Source organism: Podarcis gaigeae (genome assembly GCF_964106915.1).
Source record: "Podarcis gaigeae genome assembly, chromosome: 10".
NCBI classification, from domain to species: Eukaryota; Metazoa; Chordata; class Lepidosauria; order Squamata; family Lacertidae; genus Podarcis; species Podarcis gaigeae.
Window position 1 is genome coordinate 58,816,633 of NC_139686.1, and position 23,583 is coordinate 58,840,215.

At 45.2% G+C, this 23,583-nt stretch overlaps 1 protein-coding gene and 1 long non-coding RNA gene across 5 annotated transcripts in view; one reads left to right on the top strand and one right to left on the bottom strand.

Annotated features, from left to right (window-relative positions):
* GRM8 (glutamate metabotropic receptor 8) overlaps positions 1–23,583 on the bottom strand; it is a 552,158-nt gene that overhangs the window by 496,713 nt on the left and 31,862 nt on the right. The window lies entirely within an intron of this gene.
* Positions 1–23,583, top strand: part of LOC310825727 — a 200,664-nt gene that overhangs the window by 102,134 nt on the left and 74,947 nt on the right. The window contains exon 2 of the long non-coding RNA XR_014555490.1: positions 19,309–19,502. This is a non-coding gene — a long non-coding RNA (uncharacterized lncRNA). The remainder of the gene's footprint in view (positions 1–19,308; positions 19,503–23,583) is intronic.

Genomic DNA, 23,583 nt, shown 5'->3' on the forward strand with positions numbered 1-23,583 from the left:
TGTGTGGCCTCTGATATCCCCTGAAGCTTCTACATTATGCAATCAGTGCTCCTTTTCCCTGTTCCTGTCTTTGTTATTTTCCCTGTCATTTTAAAACATTCCTTCCTTTTATGTAGTTTCAGAACAATTGGAAGTGGCAGTATTATTTGATGGAAATAAATTTATGATGATAGTTTTTTTTAAAAAAGAAAGAAAGAAATCCTAGTTTTATGACTTGGAGAAAAGAAGTTTTCACACACAGATGTCAAAGAACAAATTGATAGATATTTGCACACTGACATCAGAAAGCGATTGCTTTATCTTGCTTTCCAGAATAACAGCTGCATTGGTTTAGTCTACTTTTAAAAAAGATCCTCTGTATATGAGTAACCCTATCAAACCTAGTGGAACTTACTTCTGAGCAGACCTTCCTAGGATTAGGAATTCTGCCCTGGTGAAAACTGAAGCAGGGCAGTCTTTGATTCTGGATTACTTAATCCATAATACTTTTATCTCTTGCTTTGCCTGTCATTAGTTCAAGCTTTGGCCATGGCTGACATTAGACTTCCAACAGATTACCCCGAAGGAATGTGACCCTCAACAGGACAAAAAAGTCTGCCCCTGCTTTAGACATATTATGAATATGAATTTGTGATTCTCATAAAGAGTGACCCAATTCACGCAGTACACCTGTAGCTATTTCACAGACTATGAACAAAAGGACCCAGGGGCGTAAGTGTCAGGAGCTCGGCTTACACTCGAGTAGGACCCTGGCAGAGACACATGCCCAACTGGCATGTTCTCTCCCTCCTGGTCAATCATTTGGGAGCTTCAAAAGCTTTCTTCAGCCCAAACATCAAAACAACCAATGCCAACAAACACCGGCACACTTAGGGATACGCAGAGTTTGCACAACTTGCATTGCAGACCTCAGCAACTCAGCATTTTGGCTAATCTACTTTATTTACATATAAACACACACGGAGCACTGCAACATGGCTCCCTCTCTCTCTAGCATCAGAAAGCAAAGAGAAAAAACAAAGGTCAATAGTCCCACTGTTCTGTCGGCGAGAGCGGTGAAGGCTAGGCTGGGATTGCACAGTGGGCTCTGTTCACCCTCCGTGCCAGCCCTGGGTACCAGCAAACCCTGCTACACAACTGAAAGGACCCCAATATACTGACAAATACACAGGTGCTTCTGGTGATAGAAAATACTCTCTCTCTACTTCAACTTTTTTAGGTGTTTTTTTAAGGAATAGAAATGAAGTGGTTAATTCCAAAATAACTGTAAATCTGCTATCATTATTTTGACATGAAGGAAAGGAAAACAAGGCCAATTCATCAAACTTTCATAAACTGATTGCCCAAAAGCAAAACAAAATCTGTGTTGAAGTTCATAGGATTTTTTTTTTTTATAAAAAAAATCACCATGACAATATCATTTTAACAAGGAATATTCCATCCCATTCAAACTTGTGGTGTGTGTAATTTCTTCATTAAGGACTGGGCAGATAGTGACATTGATAGATGATGCCCTTAGCTCTTGTGCACTGGTGGGAGTTGATTGCATAGATTATAGGAGATAGGAAATGAGCATGTTTTAAAATGAATTGTTATGCTGAGCTAAATTCCAGGAGTTTGGAGCTTTTTCAAAGTTAACTTTGGGCTGTGCAAACTGAACTACTGCAGATAACCAGAAAATGTATCCCTGTTAGATGTACCATTCATAGAAAAAGGAAGAGATATATCTTTCTCCTTTCTATATTTCAAAGGTTCTTTTGTTCCTACCATCTTCAGCAGAACTGGAATGCCTATTTACTCCCATGTTCTAAATCGTGCAGACAAGCCACTCCAGTCCCCAGAGTCGTCTAATGGAGCATTCCTAGGCAAAGCAAATAAGATTGTAGGCTACTCTGAAGATGGGATGAGGGAATCTTTATGGACTGGAAAAAACCCCGGAGGGAGGGCCAGGAACATCTGACAGTCCCAAGAGCCTTTTCATTTAGTAAATATTGTCTGCAAGTGTTTAATATGTATTAAAACTACAGTTCTACAGTCTAGAAACTTGATTTTTCTTAAGGACTTTACATTCTTTGGAATCTGATTAATACTAATCTGTAAACTAAATCCCACAATTTGTGGCTTGACAGGAGTCCCACAATACAAGAAAGGCATAAAGGTAAAGGTAAAGGGACCCACTGACCGTTAGGTCCAGTCGTGGCCGACTCTGGGGTTGCGGCAATCATCTCACTTTATTGGCCGAGGGAGCCGGTGTACAGCTTCCGGGTCATGTGGCCAGCATGACTAAGCCGCTTCTGGCGAACCAGAGCAGGGCACGGAAACGCCGTTTACCTTCCCGCCGGAGTGGTACCTATTTATCTACTTGCACTTTGATGTGCTTTCGAACTGCTAGGTGGCAGGAGCTGGGACCGAGCAATGGGAGCTCACCCCGTCGTGGGGATTTGAACCGCCAACCTTCTGATCGGCAAGTTCTAGACTCTGTGGTTTAGACCACAGTGCCACCCACGTCCCCATTAATAATCAATTTACCTCTGTGCGATGGCATGCCTACTTTTCTTCTCTCTTCAATCAGTTTAACCTACGTAGGAACCTCCTTGAATTCCCATTAGAACATAGATACATATGTGCTATCTTGCTGCCCTGAATGGGACCCAGTACTGATGATGAAATAAATGTCTTGATTAATTCCCTCCCTACCAAAAAAAGCTCCTGGAGAAGATATGCTCCCTGGAGAATTATTCAAATCGAATCCCAGTTGGTGGTCCCCAGTCCTTGCTTCATTGTTTACCCATGTCAATCATCACGGGAAGATTCCCCAAAGAGGGGGAGTAAGTATAGTTGTCCCCACTCACAAAAAAGGTTCCAAGGCTGATCCAAAGAATTTCATACCAATTAGCCTACTGAGTAGGGGTCGGGTGGCACTGTGGTCTAAACCACTGAGCCCCTTGGGCTTGCCGATCAAAAGGTTGGTGGTTCGAATCCCCGCGATGGGGTGAGCTCCCGTTGTTCTGTCCCAGCTCCTGCCAACCTAGCAGTTCAAAAGCATGCCAAAAGTGCAAGTAGATAAATAGGTACCACTCCGGTGGGAAGGTAAACAGAGTTTCCATGCGCTGCTCTGGTGTCGGTGTTCCATTGCACCAGAAGCGGCTTAGTCATGCTGGCCACATGACCTGGAAAAACTGTCTGCAGAGTGGACAAATGTCGGCTCCCTCGGCCTGTAAAGTGAGATGAGCACTGCAACCCCAGAGTCGTTCGCGACTGGACTTAACTGTCAAGGGTCCCTTTACCTTTACCTTTACCTTTACCTTTACCTTTAGCCTACTGTGTATCATGTCAAAATTATACTCAAAGTATCTATTGGGAGTCCTACAATGAAATTATGTGTGTGTGTGTCAGAATAAAAGCCAGCACCAGGGGGAGTCATGCAGTGCTATCCTAAACATGTTTACTCAGAAGTAAGCCTCACCATGTTTGGTAAGGAAAAAGCATGTATAGGTTTGTGTCCTTAGCAAGAATATAGAATATAGATAAATTTAGTGACATTTGTTATAAGAAAGAAAGATATTCCCAGATATTGTTTAAACGATGCTAAGTGTTAAAATGTGTGCCGTGAGCACACCCAAAGGAGAGCATCAACAATATTTATGTTCCACATCACTCATCACTGCTGGGCAATAAAAAAGCAAGAGAAATGCTTGTATGATTACATCTACAAAGAACAATTGAAATCTAAGTGCACAAATCACAAATGTGATCTTGCAGCTAGTTATTAGCTGTGACTAACTGAAGGTGGGGTTGTACTCTGTGATTGAAAACCTACTCCTTCCCCATGCAAATGTGCAATCATTGACTGCTATCTACATATGCTTTATGTTGTGCTAATTTATACAGCTGCACATAAGAATGCCCCTACTGTGCATGGGGAAGAACATTGCTAATATTATAAACGTCAAAATGATTGCTGGTGTGTCGGTTCATGCAATGATCGGAGCTCTGGGTTGCATTGCTTAATATTTCTAAGTTTACAGCATAGGGTTGAGAAGCACATCATTATACCCATTGCTCTTGGTTCTAAACTCACAGCTACAGCGCCTGCATGACAGATGTTCAGTTGGCAAAAGCTAAATTGCTTTCGGGTATGAAACAAACGCCTGTAGCTTTAAGAAACAATCCTGAAGTATAGGAAACCGCTGCTGCTGCTCTGAATTCATAGCCAAATTTGGAGATTGTGTTCATTAAGAAAAACAAAAGAGCATTCTTCAGCTAAGATCAGGGCATGGGTCAAGGCCAGAAATGTGCATGCACTTATTTATGTGTATAGGTGCTTCTGGATAAAGTAAGATGGTAGACAGTAGGGAGAATCTCCACCCCCATCATTCTACCCGGACACTGAGGTCCAGCTCCGAGGGCCTTCTGGCAGTTCCCTCACTACGAGAAGTGAGGTTATAGGGAACCAGACAGAAGGCCTTCTCGGTGGTGGCACCTGCCCTGTGGAACGCCCTCCCACCAGATGTCAAGGAAGGAACTAAACAACTATCTGACTTTTAGAAGACATCTGAAGGCAGCCCTCTTTAGGGAAGCTTATAATGTTTGATGTTTTATTGTGTTTTTAATATCCTGTTGGAAGCCACCCAGAGTGGCTGGGGAGGCCTGGCCAGATGGGCCGGGTATAAGTAATAAACTATTATTATTATTATTATTATTATTATTATTATTATTAGGACCTTCCCAAACTACTGCCAGCACATGAGCTTGCACCGGCTGCCCATACGTTACCAGGTCAAGGTTACTGTATTAATTTGCAAGACTTTAACAACTTGGGTCAAAGATAACTTATAGCCCTTTCCAACCACTAGGATCTTTGAGGGAGTCTCTGTTAGTGGTCTCCCGTGGCTCAGATGCACCTCTTGCATTCCCCAGTAGCTGGGCATTCAGTATTATGAACCCAATTCTGTAGAGCTGCCTCCCAGCTAAGATCAGACAGGGTCCCTCTCTATCCAGAGTCTTGCTGGGTCAGGCCAATGGTCCATCTAGTCCAGCATCCTGTTCTCACAGTGGTCAACCACAGAACTGTAGAAGTTGGAAGGGACCCCAAGGGTCATCTAGTCCAATCCCCTGCAATGCAGGAATCTCAGCTAAAGCATCCATGGCAGATGGCCAACCAATTTCTGTTCAGAAGCCTCCAAAGAAGGAGATGTAACCATGGAGGCAGAGTATAACCATCCTGGCTTTTAGATGTTATTATATTCTTGATGGCTTTATCATCCAGGAACTGACCATCAGACACTTGATTGTATGCAAACTGTGCAGGACAGAGGCGACGGCATGTTCACAACCTTTCTGTTTCACTGGGCATTTCAAGGAAGTTTTCTGCATTTCATGATTAATCTGTATTGATTCTACCCACTGTATGTGCTTTCTAATCTTTATGAACACCACTTAGATGTTTGGGTAATTAAGCGGTATAGAAGCAGTTTAAAAATAAACAAACTCCCCTTTGCAGTGTGCTAGGCATGCTAATCAAAGGAGAGAAATGAATAGGACGTCCAGAGTTTGACACAAAATACCAATGGACGTGGGTGGTGCTGTGGGTTAAACCACAGACCCTAGGGCTTGCCGATCAGAAGGTTGGCGGTCCAAATTCCCGCAACGAGATGAGCTCCCCTTCCTCGGTCCCAGCTCCTGCCAACCTAGCAGTTCAAAAGCACATCAAAGTGCAAGTAGATAAATAGGTACTGCTCTGGCGGGAAGGTAAATGGCATTTCTGTGCGCTGCTCGGGTTCTCCAGAAGTGGCTTAGTCATGCTGGCCACATGACCCGGAAGCTATACACCGGCTCCCTTGGCCAGTAAAGCAAGATGAGCGCCACAACCCCAGAGTCGGCCATGACTGGACCTAATGGTCAGGGGTCTCTTTACCTTTACCTACCAGGGGCTTGGGCCTGTCTCTGATCTGAGTGCTGGGCTTTGGAGGCACTCAGAAGCCAGATGTCTTGCTGCCTCCAGAACTCAGTGCAATTTAAAAACAAGGCCAGAGACTAAAGCCAGCCGAAGCATACAGCTTCATCTTTTATCTGTGCTGGGCTTTGCAGAGAGAAAAATCAGCATCTTAGAATAACAGAACCATAGAATTGTAGAGATGGAATATACTCCAAGGAGTCGTCTAATCCAACCCACCACAATGCAGGAATCTCAACTAAATCATACATGACAGATGGCCATCCAACCTCTGCTTAAAAGCCTCCAATGAAGTAGAGCCTGCCATATTACTGTTCTTGAGTGCCTCCACAATTCAGCAAAGCACATTTGCAGAAATTCACTCTTACTAAGGATCTACACCTGTCCTCTTTTGCCTCTGACCACCCGAGTTTTCTCTTTCCTCAGTGGAACATGATTCTGAGTGCCTTATTTTTCGCTCCATAAGACGCACCAGACCATAAGACGCACCTAGTTTTTGGAGGAGGAAAACAAGAAAAAAAATATTCTGAATCCCAGAAGTCAGAACAGCAAGAGGGATTGCTGTGCAGCTAAAGCAGCCATCCCTCTTGCTGTTCTGGCTTCTGGGATAGCTGCACAGCCTGCATTCGCTCCATAAGACGCACACACATTTCCCCTTACTTTTTAGGAGGGAAAAAGTGGGTCTTATAGAGCAAACAATACGGTAAGCATGCATAGGACTGGGATTTGCATCTCAATTTCAGTGAAGTATCATAAATTTCAGAGGGAATTAATATTGCAGCTAATCTGTACTGGATTCCATCTATGAAATTTCTCCTTCTTTTTGTCAATCCACACTCCATGTGATTTCACATACTGTAACATACACTTAAACAATGTCTTGTTTTTCAGTCACTGGGTCTGAAAGGCATCCCTGGTTAATGTCGTAACTGTTATATACTTTCGTTAAGACCTTCAAGAATGTGTGAGTTTTGCTTTTCCCCTCCAGTCTTTTGGAAGCAAAGGGGTGCCCTGGACTTCAGTTACAAAGGCCTGGTCACTTCTGCTACAGTGAAGGCTTATGAAACTGTCCATTCACTTTGTTTTATCTGTACATGTGACAGTAAATACTATGGCTCATTTGGTCCATGTTTCAATATCTTAGTGGTTTTAACTTTGTTCCAGTAAGGAGCCTACAGGGCTGCAGCCGATAAGTGTCATAAAATGGAAAGTTATTTTCTATTATAATATGGGCACCAAACTCAAGTAATGAATACCATTCATAATGACTACCAAGAAAGCCAACAATAAATGTCATTCTTAATCCCCGGGATATAAAACATTATAAGTTATCACGTATTGGAGAACTACTTATGGTTAAACAAAAACACAGCATATGTACATTCTCTCCCTCCAGACAAAAACTTATGACTCATTCCAAGACGCAGAAAACATTACAAATGACTACGTTTCTTTACGTGAACTGATTAGAAACGTTCCTTTAATTTATCCCCCACAATGCTTAAGCATGAATTTCATTACGGTCTTCACAAACACAGCCACAAACATCTTGCATTGAAGTGGAGGGCTTTTTAAATATATATATACCCACATTGACCCCAATTGCCAATGCTGTGAAAAAGTTCAGGACTATTAAAAGAAACTTCAATGTATGGAACATAGGGTTGCTACCTGGTGCTGAAATGATTTCAAAGCAATATCTGTTGCAGCCTAAAAGGATGGCCCCTCTAGAATTTGTCATGCATGCACACACAAAATGAATTTGTAAATCTGTCTGTGCTTGGCTACCCAGACCTTAAATATATGACCTTTCACAGACCCTTTCAAACACATGCATTTGGAGAGGATCCTTAACTTGCCAAAGAGATAAAGATAGAGAAGACCTGAAACACAGGACAAAGCTGTATCAATACAGGATGCAGCATTTTACATTAAAATACAGGACAATCTTGTATTATACAGGACAGGTGGCAACCCTACATGGAATTGTCAGGGAGAGAGGCTATGTCCCACAACTAGACCCTGAAAGGAATGGCTATGCCATCCTGGAGCCAAAATCTGGGACTTTTTTACATACAGGTGATCAAATTCTTGATCACTGAAATACCCTTAATTGCAAAAGACAAGGGCCAACATTGATGCCAAAATCCAGCATCGCCTGAGCTCTGCAAATGGAGCTTTCTTCCGTTTGAAGTGCACAGTGTTTGAGGACCGGGACATTCCCGGGGGGGGGGGGGAATGCTTGTTTACAAAATGTTGGTATTGTATTACCAACATTACTGTATGTTTGTGAAACATGGACCACTTATAAATGCCATCTCCAACTCCTCGAAAGATTCCATCAACGGTTTCTCTGAAAAAAATTACACATCACTTGGGAAAACAGGCAAACTAATGCAGTGTACTAGAAGAAGCAAAGATCACCAGTGTTGAAGCAATTACTGTATTTTTTGCTCTATAAGACTCACTTTTTCCCCTCCTAAAAAGTAAGGGGAAATGTGTGTGTGTCTTATGGAGTCAATGCAGGCTGTATAGCTATCCAAGAAGCCAGAACAGCAAGAGGGATTGCTGCTTTCACTGCGTAGTGATCCCTCTTGCTGTTCTGGCTTCTGAGATTCAAAATATTTTTTTTCTTCTTTTCCTCCTCCAAAAATTAGGTGCATCTTGTGGTCTAGCGCGTCTTATAGAGGAAAAATACGGTATTCTTCAACATCAACTTCGTTGGACTGGTCATGTTGTGCAGATACCCAATTATCATCTTCCAAAGCAACTACTCTATTCCGAACTAAAATTGGAAAGGGTAATGCTGGTGGTCAATAAAAGAGATTTAAAGACTCTCTCAAGGCAAATATAAAAGCGTGAAGTATAAACACCGACAACTGGGAAACACTGGCCTGTGAGCACTCCAGTTGGAGAACAGCCTTTACCAAAGGTTCCATGGGCTCTGAAGACACTCGAACTCAGAACAAAAGAAAGAAACGCACTAAGAGGAAGGCATGCTTGGCAAACCCTCACCGTGATCAACTCCCACCCGGAAACCTGTGTCTTCACTGTGGAAGGACGTGTGGATCCAAGACCGTGTTTACGGAAGACAATCTTACTCAGCTACAAGTGACTGCCAAAGAAGAAGATTGCAAAAGACATTTCGCTATTCAGTAATTTGATGGGCTTGATGTTATCTCTCACCCATGACAGTCCTAGTCAGGCATTTGCCCGTATATGTGTAGGCTAGAGGTGGGCAGGAAAAGGAATATACACACAAACGCTGCCTCCAGCATCCCCATGGTTTCTAGATCTGCTTCAGACATTCCCATCCTGAGAGGCTGTGCTTGAGAGCTTCTGGGTTAGTAGCCTCCCTGTCAGGAATGGGAAGCCAGTGCAGAGTTTTTTTCAACCAGAAAAAGTATGTCCAGAACAGTGAGTCCTGGTTAAAAAACCTCAAAAAGAAACCTGGCTGCTGTATTCTATGGGAGGTGATTATGTGAGTCATTGTATAGTTTTATCATGCAAGTTATCAGATGCTCTAAAGCAGGTTCTGAAGCCCTGCCTAAACAGTAATTACAGATTGTGTATCCTCAAGAGAACAGCGTGACAGTCAAAGCCAAAGAACTCCACATCCTTCCAGGAGGAGGGGGAGTCAAAACTATATCCAGATTACCATCCCTTCAAGATTAAGACTGTTAAAAGTGGGAGCCCAAATCCATGGGAAAATGACTGAAGAAACAAACGGCTGTCATTATTGCAACAAAAGCCTGGTATTAAATAGTGGGTGATAAAAGAAGATTAAGAGAGGTGTGCTAGAAATTACATTAATTCTATCTAGGTGAGGGGATTATTTCTTCCTCCTCCCCCCCCCCTTTAAATGCTTGAGAAAAATGACAGCCAAATGAGATTGGAAAATGACTTGCAGGAGGACAATTATTCGTTTTCCTTAATGCTTCGGGAAAGTTTTAACACTGAATCGTATTAAAGGTTTACTGCTGCTCTTGTGTGCCTGGGAAATTAACTCCTGAAGAGAACTGAAAGGTATGGCATGTGAAGGTCACTCAATTATCCCCTATCACATGCACACAAGCCCCAATAATTTGTTAGAATGAATTGCAGCAATCATGGAGAGTTTTTTGTCTTTTTTTAAGGATTGTTTTATTGGTTGTTTCTGTCATATTTGTATCCTACCTAAAGTGTTCAACCAGCGTTACATGATTTCCCCCTTCCCCTATTTTGTCCTCACTGCAACCCGGTGAGGTGGAGCTAAAGGTAAATTTAATGGGACCCCTGACCATTAGGACCAGTCGTGGCCGACTCTGGGGTTGTGGCGCTCATCTTGCTTTATTGGCCGAGGGAGCCGGCGTATAGCTTCCGGGTCATGTGGCCAGCATGACTAAGCCACTTCTGGCGAACCAGAACAGTGCACAGAAACGCCGTTTAACTTCCTGCCGGAGCGGTACCTATTTATCTACTTGCACTTTGATGTGCTTTCGAACTTCTAGGTTGGCAGGAGCAGAAACCAAGCAACGGGAGCTCACCCCATCGCGGGGGTTCGAACCGCAACCTTCCGATCAGCAGGTCCTAGGCTCTGTGGTTTAACCCACAGTGCCACCCACATCCCATGCCAAGCATTTTACCTGCACTTAAATACACCCCCACCCCACCCCAAAAAATCGTACTGTGAATGATCTGCTGTTGGGGCAATGCCATACCTGTGAACTGCCCCGGAAAAACTGGGACCTCCCATTTTCCCCCACAAGACCACAATGGCCATTTTAGTTTACAGTTTAAGCTTAGTTAAAGTTGTCTTTGCATGCTCTGTCCTCAGAAATATACTGCAAAACCCATCTTCATTTGGTCCTCTCTTTTTTAGTGGAGGTAGTTACCCCCTTCAAGGGCAGGAAGCGGGTTTCGCTCCCATCACAACAGTACCCCAAGGGCAGCAATCTACTTTACATCGCAGATCATTCAGTTGGATGGGATGCAAAGAATGGTGTATGCATTGCAGGAAATGGTTAAGAGTGCCACCTAAACCTGCCCTCTGCTTATGACATTCCCAGTTTCTTGGAGAAGTATATTTTGCCTCTTACTCTGTTGAAAGCTTCATCCTGTCATCTTTATCCTTTGGCACTCCTTAGGAGCTGCTGGCAGAGACATCACCTTGCCAACAAAGGTCGGTATAGTTAAAGCTATGGTTTCCCCAGTAGTGATGTATGGAAGTGAGAGCTGGGCCATAAAGAAGGCTGATCGCCGAAGAATTGATGCTTTTGAATTGTGGTGCTGGAGGAGACTCTTGAGAGTCCCATGGACTGCAAGAAGATCCAACCTATCCATTCTTCAGGAAATCAGCCCTGAGTGCTCACTGGATGGACAGATCCTGAAGCTGAGACTCCAATACTTTGGCCACCTCATGAGAAGAGAAGACTCCCTGGAAAAGGCCCTGCTGTTGGGAAAGATGGAGGGCACAAGGAGAAGGAGACGACAGAGGAGGAGATGGTTGGATAGTGTTCTCTCGAAGCTACCAGCATGAGTTTGACCAAACTGCGGGAGGCAGTGGAAGACAGGAGTGCCTGGCATGCTCTGGTCCATGGGGTCACAAAGAGTCGGACATGACTAAATGACTAAACAACAACAGGAGCTGCTGGCAACCAAGCTCAGTTACCTGCAACACTCAGTCCCTCTGTTGTGGGGAACCTCAGCCCCTGGGGCTAAATGAAGCCCTCAAGGTCTCTCTAGCTCAGCCATTGAGCACTACCAGCCAAACCCTCTTGGTTCTGGTCTCACCCTGTTTTCGTCTGGCCCTAGTGTGTCTGTGAACTCTGACAATGCCTCTGGGTTGCCAAAAAGCAGAATCAGGTGTGAGAGTGTGTGTAGAATCTAGCCTATTCTACAAAGGTGAAATTAAATTAGGCGATCTATCCAGTTTTGCCTCTGGCCTCACCAGAAGTGTAACCCTCAGTGTGCTGGTCCCGGGGGGAGGTTACCGTGGGGTGAGGTCCAGGACCTGGGTCGAGGGTCGGTAGTGTGTCCTCCACGGGCAAGGTGGGGTCCAAAGCGAGGAGCCGAGCAAGGACAGGAACTCTGGAGGAACAGGACTGGGTACTGGCCGAAACAGTTCTTCAACGACATTGCTCCCGCAACCTGGGACCGGGCTGACTGGCCTTTATCTTCTCTGAGGCCAGGGGTGGTCCCGGCCCCCAGGTGACCCGCCTCTCCTGGCCTTAAAGCGAGAAACCAGTTCCTAGGAGAAACCAGTTCCCTCCGCCTCTCTGCCCTGAGCCTCTGCAGCTCAGGAGAGGCCGAAGGGTTACTGGACCCAGAGGGAGACTCACCCTCCCCCGACAGGGCTGGGAGAGGCGCACCTGTAGGCAATGCGTCCTCAATCGCCTCCGGAGCCAGAGTGGATTCACCTGGTGCCTGCTCCTGAGGATCCGACACAGGTGCAGGCGCTTCAGAATCAAGGCCCTGTCCCAGCTCAGCTGGCCCTGGAGGCGGGGACTCCTGTGCAGGCTGGGATTCCTCCGGTTCAGCCTCTGAATCGGATTCCCAGGCCATCACACTCAGGCTGGAAAAATGTTTCCCACCCCTGTTCTATATAGCCCCCTCCTGGTTCACATCTCCCAGTCACAGTGATTTTGCAGGGGTGGTGATAAAAAGGTAAAGGGACCCCTGACCATTAGGTCCAGTCGTGACCGACTCTGGGGTTGCGGCGCTCATCTCACTTTATTGGCCAAGGGAGCCGGCGTACAGCTTCCGGGTCATGTGGCTAGCATGGCTAAGCCACTTCTGGAGAACCAGAGCAGCGCACAGAAACGCTGTTTACCTTTCCACCAGAGTGGTACCTATTTATCTACTTGCACTTTGACGTGCTTTGAACTGCTAGGTTGGCAGGAGCAGGGCCCAAGCAACGTGAGCTCACCCCTTCGGGGGGATTCAAACCGCCAACCTTCTGATCGGCAAGTCCTAGGCTCTGTGGGATTGTTAAATTTCATAGAATCATAGAGTTGGAAGGGACCGTGACAGGCCAAGTCCCTGCAATGCAGGAATATTTTTCTCAACATGGAGCTCGAACCCTCGACCCTGAAGAGTCTCATGCTCATTGAGCTATCCAAACCAGGGAACCAGTCAGAGGGCCTTCTCAGGAGTGGCTCCCACCCTGTGGAACACCTTCCCACCAGATGTCAAAGAGAACAACAACTACCAGACTTTTAGAAGACATCTGAAGGCAGCCCTGTTTAGGGAAGCTTTTAATGTTTGGCGGACTATTGTATTTTAATGTTTTGTTGGAAGTTGCCCAGAGTGGCTGGGGAAACCCAGCCAGATGGGCAGGGTATAAATAATAAATTGTTGTTGTTGTTGTTGTTGTTATCAGCTACCTGTTAGTGCAGCAGAAGCAAATGAAATATAATTGTAGACCATGGGTGCATTAACCCTCTCCTCCTCTGGCTTGTGCATGAGCTCAGAGGAATAGTTGCTGGACAAAACAGATCCTCTTTAAACAGGAGCAATGTGACATGCAACACAGTTTGGTACTGGGATCTCTCCTCATAGAGACCTAGCATTATACTTGACCTTGAAAAGCCTTTTGCTGATGGATGGGTATTGGATAGGAGAATGTCACAGGGCAAGTTCCCCAGGTCAGATGGAATGCTGCCAAAATGAGGCGACATTTTTAGAAAAGCAGGCAGCGTGAGTGCTTTAAATACATATTGAAAAGGCACTGAAATGTCATCTCAACACCCCCCCCATAAATGCAGAACAATGCTACACTGCTTGAGAAAGCAACTCCATCACATTTCTTTAAAAATGTAATGCGTGGCTAAAAGCTACAGAAGTCCCCAGACACAGTTCAACAGATGGAAAAATGTTTCGCTTCCAAATCATTCTATGTTCTAGCGGCAGCTCTGCAGCAAAAGTGGGGCAAATGGGTACAGCATCCCCCTAGAGCTGTGCTTTGCTCCACCATCACCCCCAGACTTTAAATTTGTGTGTGTGTGTGTGTGTGTGTGTGTGTGACATGACAGGCAATCATCACCTTCCTTAAAAGGATAGATTGTTTTAAGAACTGGAGCAAATTAAGACCAGGACTGTGACTGCCGCACCTAACAAGGAAGGCTGGCTACAGGGCTGTCTAGTAGGCTAGATGTTTATGATCATAAGTTCTCTCCTGTCATGGCCAGGTAAGGACTGTAAGGTACAATACTGTTGCATGCCACTCCAATCTCAAAATGGCGCAAGATTCCAGAGGTTCCAGGCACTTACCCAGGGCTCATAGAAATGCGGCACAACAGAAACGCTAGTGTTTTTATGATATGTTTCTTTACACATCTATGAAACCTGGGCCTAAAAATGGAGGGGTTCACAAGCATCAAACCCCCAAAGGGTCTTGTTTCTCCAAAGGCAAAGTTCATGTTCTCTGCCTCTTTGGGTTTCCAGCTAGTTGTTTTCCTTCTGGTTCACATCACAGCTTGTTGTTGTTGTTGTTTAGTCGTGTCCGACTCTTCGTGATCCAATGGACCAGAGCACACCAGGCACTCCTGTCTTCCACTGCCTCCCACAGTTTGGTCAAACTCATGCTGGTAGCTTCGAGAACACTGTCCAACCATCTCGTCCTCTGCCAAATATTGGAGCCTCCGCTTCAGGATCTGTCCTTCCAGTGAGCACTCAGGGCTGATTTCCTTAAGAATGGAGAGGTTTGATCTTCTTGTAGTCCATGGGACTCTCAAGAGTCTCCTCCAGCACCATAATTCAAAAGCATCACAGCTTACTTAACCTCTAAACTCTGGCTTTGTCCTTTCAGCTAACTAAGAGCCAGATATATATACCATATATTATAAACACACCACACTCTCCACTGTGCCTAATTTTCAAAATGAGACACAAACCCTAGGTAAGTACAGTGGTACCTCGGGTTACATATGCTTCAGGTTACATACGCTTCAGGTTACAGACTCTGCTAACCCAGAAATAGTACCTCGGGTTAAGAAATTTGCTTCAGGATGAGAACAGAAATTGTGCTCTGGCGGCACAGCAGCAGCGGGAGGCCCCATTAGCTAAAGTGGTGCTCCAGGTTAAGAACAGTTTCAGGTTAAGAATGGACCTCCGGAACAAATTAAGTACTTAACCCAAGGTACCACTGTATCCATTTACCATTTGGCACAGAGACCCATCTCCTTTGCTTTCTTAATGGCTCATTACCTTAACTTTGTTCTCCTAATGGCCCTTCACCCAGGTGATTACCTGAACATAGGAAGCTAGCCTGGCCTAATTGGCTTCTAACACTTGCTGGGTCCAGGGAATAGGTGTCTGGCACCCAGTTTAACACCCAAGCTTTGATTAAATTGTAACACTTGCTGGATCCAGGAATTTATAGTGGTCTGACATCCACAAATTCATAACACCCAAATCTAGACCTAGGGAAGTGTGTTCCTCAAAATCAGAGTCCTGGACGTGACCACTCAATGGTGGAAGGAGAAAAGCAAGCAGGAAATACAGTGGTACCTCGGGTTAAGAACTTACTGTATTTTTTGCTCTATAAGACTCACTCCCCCCCCCAAAAAAAAAAGTAAGGGGAAATATGTGTGTGCGTCTTATGGAGCGAATGCAGGCTGCTCAGCTATCCCAGAAGCCAGAACAGTAAGAGGGATTGCTGCTTTCACTGCGCAGCGATCCCTCTTGCTGTTCTGGCTTCTGAGATTCAGAATTATTTTTTTCTTGTTTTCCTCCTCCAAAAATTAGGTGCGTCTTGTGGTCTGGTGCGTCTTATAGAGCGAAAAATACGGCAATTCATTCCAGAGGTCCTTTCTTAACCAGAAACTGTTTTTAACCTGAGGTACCACTTTAGCTAAGGGGGCCTCCCGCTGCCACTGCGCCACCACGGCACGATTTCTGTTCTCATCCTGAAGCAAAGTTCTTTATCCGAGGTACTATTTCTGGGTTAGCGGAGTCTGTAACCTGAAACGTCTGTAACCTGAAGCGTCTGTAACCCGAGATACCACTGTACCAGGAGGAATCAAGAGGCCAGGCTCCTAATACTGACTCTAATGAGACTGACTGATCTAGAGCCTTCATACTACCTGCCAATCACAGAGGGGAATGTTAGGCACCGTTATTCCCTCTTTGTAGTTCTTGTCCCAGGCCTGAACACCAAGGAGGCAACACCTTGTTGGAATCTATTGTGCCTTTAGAAGGATTTGAAACAGATCCTGATCATCCATTATCGAATGCGTGATGCCACAGATGAGGTCTTTCTGAACAGCCGGTCCAGTACAGGTGCCTTGAGCTATTTTAACCCAGGCAGTTGCCATGGGTGCAGAATCACTGCTCATCATGTGCTACAGACACAGTCCCAAAATGAAGCAGTTCACATTACCACAATTTCATTGACAGGGCCACACTCCACATTTATACATAGCGCTGTCCTCCCACTGCACAGCTGACCTATTTTAAACTTGTTTTACCCGTCAAGACCAAAGGAACACTGTGAACTGCAGTTATGTGATAATGCCATCCTTCAAAGATGAGAAGCCTCCCCCCCCCCATGAATTCCTATACCATGGTTGGGGGGTGGGGTGGGGTGGGGCAAGCCACACATGGCAATTAAACCAGATCAGCTTTAGACAGACCCTCTGAGTGTCCCTATTTTCCAGAGACAATCCCAGATTTGCAGAAGCCATCCCGGTTTCTGATTTGATCCCAGAATGTCCTGCTTTTCCTTAGCACATCCCTATTTTCCTCAGAGGAATGTTGGCTGTGCTACTCCTGAGCCAAGGAGATAAGTACTGTAACTACATTGGTACCTCAGAATGTGAACGGGATCCATTCTGGAGCCCCGTTCGCATCCTGAAGCGAACGCAACTCGCGACTGCGCATCTGTGCATGCGCAGGTCACAATTTGCCACTTTCGCGCATGCGCATGATGTCATTTTGACCGTCTGTGCATGCGCAAGTGGCGAAACCCGGAAGTAACACGCTCTGTTATTTCCGGGTCGCCGCGGAGTGCAACCCAAAAGCTCTCAACCTGAAGCATATTCAACCCGAGGTATGACTGTATACAGTGGTACTTCGGTTTAAGAACAGTCCTGTTTACGAACGATTTGGTTTATGAACTCCAAAAACTGGAAGTAGTGTCCTGGTTTGAGAACTTTACCTCGGTCTAAGAACAGAATCCGAATGGTGGAAGGGCACTGCTGGCAGGAGGCTTCATTAGGGAAAGCACGCCTTGGTTTAAGAATGGTTTTGGTTTAGGAACGGACTTCCGGAATGGATTAATTTCGTAAACTGAGGTAGCAGTATACAACTTTTGGAAGCTATCTGAAGGCCACCCTGCATAGGGAAGGTTTTTTTATGTGTAATGTTTTATTATGTTTTTATATATGTTGGAAGCTCAATCTTTCCTTGCCTTGCTGGAGAGAAAGGCTGGGAATTCAAGCCCAAGGAGTCAAATGCCAGCTTGCATAGTCCCAAAAATTGGATTCCGTGGGCCACTTATTCCTTGCTCGGTGCAAACTGAGTATACACAAATGTAATTCAATTGCATTTTGTGGAGCAAGTGCCAGTTAACGGTGCAGAAAGCCTCAGAAGCATCAGACTTCAAATTTACTGTGACAGGCTGAAATGAACAAATATATATATATATATATATATATATGCAGGTTTTGGTGTCCTCGGGTGTCTTCCCGTGTAAAAGTTGGGGTGTCTAGGCGACGTTTCGACGAGGTCTCACTCGTCATCTTCAGGCTGGTGCTTTCGGCTTCTTGTTACTGGAACAGAGCGGGATCTCAATGTTTGAGTTCCTATAAATACTGTAGAGGGGGTGTGGTGTCTAGCCTCCAATGTTCTGGGCAGAGAGGAAGTTCCCAGGCTAGTGTGCCTTTTCTTCTTTTGTTCCTTAATTACTTGAGAGATACCTTGAGTGATTTCTTGAGTGATATCCTGAGTACCACTTAGGTGGGTCATTAGGTGTGGATTAGTTGCTAAAGTCTTTGTGTCTTGACCTCTTGAACTTTGTGAAGAGTTTTCCTGAGAAGATGGCTGTATTGCACTTAGTTGTGCTTTGGCTTGGCTTCGTGTATAGGGGCGAGCTGTGGTTTTGTGGCTTGTGTCAGCCAGATCTGTGTAGGGATTGCAGGGGGGTGCAGCATCCGGAGGTGCCACCATGGATTGGCTACTGGATGGTGTCAGTAATTCATCTGTGGGAACTTCCTCTCTGCCCAGAACATTGGAGGCTAGACACCACACCCCCTCTACAGTATTTATAGGAACTCAAACATTGAGATCCCGCTCTGTTCCAGTAACAAGAAGCCGAAAGCACCAGCCTGAAGATGACGAGTGAGACCTCGTCGAAACGTCGCCTAGACACCCCAACTTTTACACGGGAAGACACCCGAGGACACCAAAACCTGCATTCCTGTACCCGTGAAAATCTACGAAAGCAAATATATATATATATATATATATATATATATATATATATATATAATTTTTGCCAGAGACAGGAGCTTGGGGGAAGCTCCCTGCTGTGCTTCTCTGGTTGTAGTCAATCGCTAGATTTGCATGGTAGGAAGGAGCTCAGCATAGCCCTAGGACAATATTAGCCTGTACTAAATCCAGAGGCACCTGCATTCATGAGCTTTATGGGCCCCTTATCTCTTTGCCTTTCTGCCACAGATAACAACTCATCTGTTGCTATGCATTTGTAAGCCAGTATCTCAGACGCTGCTGCTGCTGCCAGACTCAGTTGACTTTCCCAAAATGGTGAGAGGAACCATTGCTTCCTGGCTCCAAGTCAGGATTCTAGAGTCTGTCTTCTTTGAAGGACTCCCAATCCTACATTTCTCTATCAAATTAACTGATGGTCAGATATGCTGCTGTACTCACAAACAGGACTCACAAACATTTCCTGAATGAGGGCTGCAAGCACAACGAGAGGAAGTGGTCTATGGCCACATGGTTTCATGGCAGACTTTTCCTTTTTGTATGGCCTAGGAGCCTGATGCATATTGCACATCTGACAAGGATCTTATTTCCTGGATGGGGGGAAAAGAGCAAAATAATTGATGTGCTGCCAGACTATGTGAATTTCCTGGTTGGAGGAGAAGTTGAAAACAAAACAAACAAACAAGGGCTTCACTGTCAGAACAGCTTATGAACCTAGCAGTGTTCATTCTGGAATGAATGATGGAGAGCAGAAGTGAGCATCCATCTTTTTGTGTGTCAAAAGCAGGGTATGCGCAGGGTAACCAATGTGGTCCCTCTCAAATGTGGTTGGGCTCCAGTTCCCATCACTCCAAGCCAGCATGGCCAATGGAGAGCAGCACCCTTTTGGCTATCCCTGCTCAAGTCAACTGAACAGTTCATTTCAGGGTAAAGGTAAAGGTAAAGGGACCCCTGACCATTAGGTCCAGTCGTGACTGACTCTGGGGTTGCGGCGCTCATCTCGCTTTACTGGCCAAGGGAGCCAGTGTACAGCTTCCGGGTCATGTGGCCAGCATGACTAAGCCGCTTCTGGTGAGCCAGAGCAGCGCACGGAAACGCCATTTACCTTTCCGCCAGAGCGGTACCTATTTATCACTTGCACTTTGACGTGCTTTCAAACTGCTAGGTTGGCAGGAGCAGGGACCAAGCAATGGGAGCTCACCCCGTCGTGGGGATTCAAACAGCCGACCTTCTGATCGGCAAGTCCTAGGCTCTGTGGTTTAACCCACAGCACCACCCACGTCCCTTTCATTTCATTTCATTTCATTTCAGGGTACAGACCAACGATCCTGGCTTTCAAGAACAAGCATCAGACCAGCATACTCTTTCGTTTGTCCGGAAACCTGGGAATTACTCTGGAGTTCCCTTTTACATTCAAAATCGGAAACTCTGAGGAACAAAGTGCGGTTTAAGGTATATCAACATTAGTATCATAGAATTGTAGAGTTGGAAGAGACCCTAAGAATCGTAATTAAACGTCCATGACAGATGACCATCCAACCTCTGCCTTAAAACCTCCAAGGAAGGAGAGTCCACAACCTCCCAATAGAGACGATTCCAGTGTCAAACAGCTCTTACTGTTGGAAAGTTTTCCTAAACTAGGGCTGAAACCAGGATTTCAAAGGCGTCCAGAATCTTAGGCAAGGCAATAAAAAAATCATGGGTTTTTGGGGGGTTGGGGTTTCTAAAAGAGCTGAATAACATTTTGGGGTGTCCTGGCAACCCTATCTAAACCAGAGTTTCCCATTTCAAATAATAAAGTCTTAGGCAAACCAGGACTAAAGAACCTAAGTTGGTGCATGAAGGCACCAAAAAGACAGGAGGAGGAGGAGGAGACCTGACGTTAATTATCATTACAGGCAACTTTCAACTTGCGCACATTTAACTTTTGCACATTCAGTTTTACCCACTCAGCAAAAAAAATTAAAATAAAATAAAAATTTAATGAAAAAGTGGGTGAGAAGGGGGCAGACTTTGGCAACCCCACCCACTATTGAACCCAATGTGTTTTGTCTAAACTCAATTTTGGCTTCCATGTGCTATCCCCAGTATGTAACTGTAACGTTAGCATATGAGAGTGCTGGAGGTGAAATAGTTAAACAGGTTACCCAATCAGAACCCAGGGGGTGGAGTCAGAGGGACTATAAAACCAGTTCTGGGAGGGGCAAAGGGGAGAGTTTGTTGGGAGTTGGGTGGCTGGTTAGAGTGGAAGTGAATTGGGACAGAGTCTGTGGGTAGGTTGAGTTAGTGTAGCGAAATAAGCTGTGTCAGGACCAGTTAGGAGCTAGGAAGACAAGTAAATATCTGAGAGGTGGTTTAATGAGTGAGAGCAGGTAGCAGAAGTTATAGGTCTGGATAGGCACCCCATGATTGTAATTGACCGATACCGTCTATGAAACCACACACTTATTAACTGCAATAAATAAACAGAAGTTTATGTTCCAATTTAACCCTGACTGGACTCAGTATTGTACCAGATAGGGCCTGGGTGGTGGCAGCGAGAAATAAAGTGGTGGCACAGGGATCAATAGACGGTGAAACGTCCGGGGACCCTGTGTGATCGCCATAATAACCCCTGCATAAATAGAGTCGCCTGTGTTGCAAAACCAGCACTTGTTGTCATTAGGAGAGTAAAGCTTGTGGTTCAAATTATGCTCATGTATCTGATACAACTTCCCCAGACGCTGCATGTCCTGTTGCTATCATAATCTTTGCTAAAAGGGTAAGTGACACTGGGCACCCTCCGAGATCTGAAAGCAAGAGCCACACTTTTGTTGCCTGTCACCTTTGTCCAGCTGACAGATTGCTCCTCTTCTGCAGCGGAGGTAGGGAGAGAGAAAACTGCTTTGCTGCTACTGTGCCATGCTGGGCTAGGAGGAGGGGGTGGGGAATGAACATAAGGCAATGGGGGGGAGAGCTATTTTAGTCACATTGCGCTCGCCAGGGACCTGGTGTGGCATCTGTGGCTCTCTGCAGCACCAGCAAATAGAGGTTTGCTTCAGACGAACATTACACTTAGATGAAATGGTAATGAAGAGCATTTTCATCTTAAACTGTAACCCAGTAGAGGTGCTATTGATGGTTGGCTGTGTGATGTGCAGAACTGGAGACTATGGGACATTTAACAGTGAGCATCAGTAACACCCAAAGTCCAAAATATTGCTACATGCCAACCCAATCTCTGAGCAGTGCAATATTCCAGGAATTCCAGGATCCTACCTGGGTGTGTATTTCCCTTAGAATGAGGCACGGCAGAGAAGGCAGTGTTTCTATAATATGTGCATACAGTGGTCCCTCAGGTTACATACGCTTCAGGTTACATACGCTTCAGGTTACAGACTCTGCTAACCCAGAAATAGTGCTTCAGGTCAAGAACTTTGCTTCAGGATGAGAACAGAAATTGCACGGCAGCGGCGCGACAGAAGCAGGAGGTCCCATTAGCTAAAGCGGTGCTTCAGGTTAAGAACAGTTTCAGGTTAAGAACGGACCTCTGGAACGAATTAAGTACTTAACCCGAGGTACCACTGTATATGCAAACTGAGCCTATGATGGAGGGGTTCACCGCATTAACACCCCCAAGAGGGCCTTGCTTCCCTCATAACCCCCAACCTTGAACTCGAACAGAAACATCCCTCTTACTCTTCATGGCTTCCCAGTCTGAAACTTTGCTTCTAGCATCTAGCTCACATCACTCAACTCTCAGCTCTTGCTTTTTGTCTTTCTAACTGCCAGCCCACTCGTTTTCTCTCTAGTACAAACCTCTCGCTTTGTTCCCATATTGGCCCATTAACCAGGCTTTCACCTCATCAGGAAGCTACCCTATTTATTCCAAGAATTAGAAGGGGGAGCAGAGATACATTTCCCAGCAGGGGAGAAGGGGTCATTAAAATCATAAAAATATAAGAAAAACACTGCCAAATCAAATAAAAATTCCATCTAGTCCTACATCCTATTCTCTTAGCAGCCAACCAGATGCCTGTGATCAACTTGCAAACAGGCCCTGACTACAACTCTATTGTATGATGGTGTTTCATTTAAGAATATTAGGATATGTTCCCAAATCACTCTGTGCTCACTCTGCTTTAAACTGCCACAGGGTTCCAAGCTGCTTCGTATAATATGAAATTCTGTGTTCCCCATTCCCTATCATGGGGAATCTAAAATTGCTAATAACCTCTTCCACTTTGGGCCAAAGTTGGTAAAATTTACGGGCACAAGAGCTCACCTTGAGTAGATTAAGCCCTCCCAAAATGCAGACAGATAGGTTCATGGGCTTTTAAAAGTAAAATGGATTTACTCTGTGGTAAATAATTATATGGTTCAGCTCAGTGTTGATCTTTTGTCTGCCCAGAATTTCCAACATTCATTTGATGACTCTGGATTCTAGCTTTAAGAGAGATGGAGAACAAATTATGCCTATTCACTTTTTTCACAGTGTGCCTAATTCCATACACCTCTGTCAATACACCCTTACTCAGTTTTCCCCTAAACTAAGCTAAAAAGCCCCAAATGCTGTAACTTTTACTCATCCAGTGATGTCTGCTGATTGGCAGGGGGGGTGTACATCCGCCAACATTTCTCAGATGAAAATAGGGGCGTCCTATTCCATAATACGATGGGCAACTTCCAACTCATATAAAAGCACAATAAAATATTGAACATTAAAAAAACTTCCCTATACAGTGGTACCTTGGGTTACATACGCTTCAGATTACAGACTCCGCTAACCCAGAAATAGTACCTTGGGTTAAGAACTTTGCTTCAGGATGAGAACAGAAATTGTGCGGTGGTGGCGTCATGGCAGCAGCAGGAGGCCCCATTAGCTAAAGTGGTGCTTCAGGTTGAGAACAGTTTCAGGTTAAGAACGGACCTCTGGAACAAATTAAGTACATAACCAGAGGTACCACTGTACAGGCCTGGCTCAGGGGATACATAATTCCATACCCTCCAACATTTCTTCAATGAGTGCTCACTGGAAGGACAGATCGTGAAGCTGCGGCTCCAATACTTTGGCCACCTCATGAGAAGAGAAGACTCCCTGGAAAAAACCCTGATGTTGGGAAAGATGGAGGGCACAAGGAGAAGGGGAAGACAAAGGACGAGATGGTTGGACAGTGTTCTTGAAGCTACCAGCATGAGTTTGACCAAACTGCAGGAGGCAG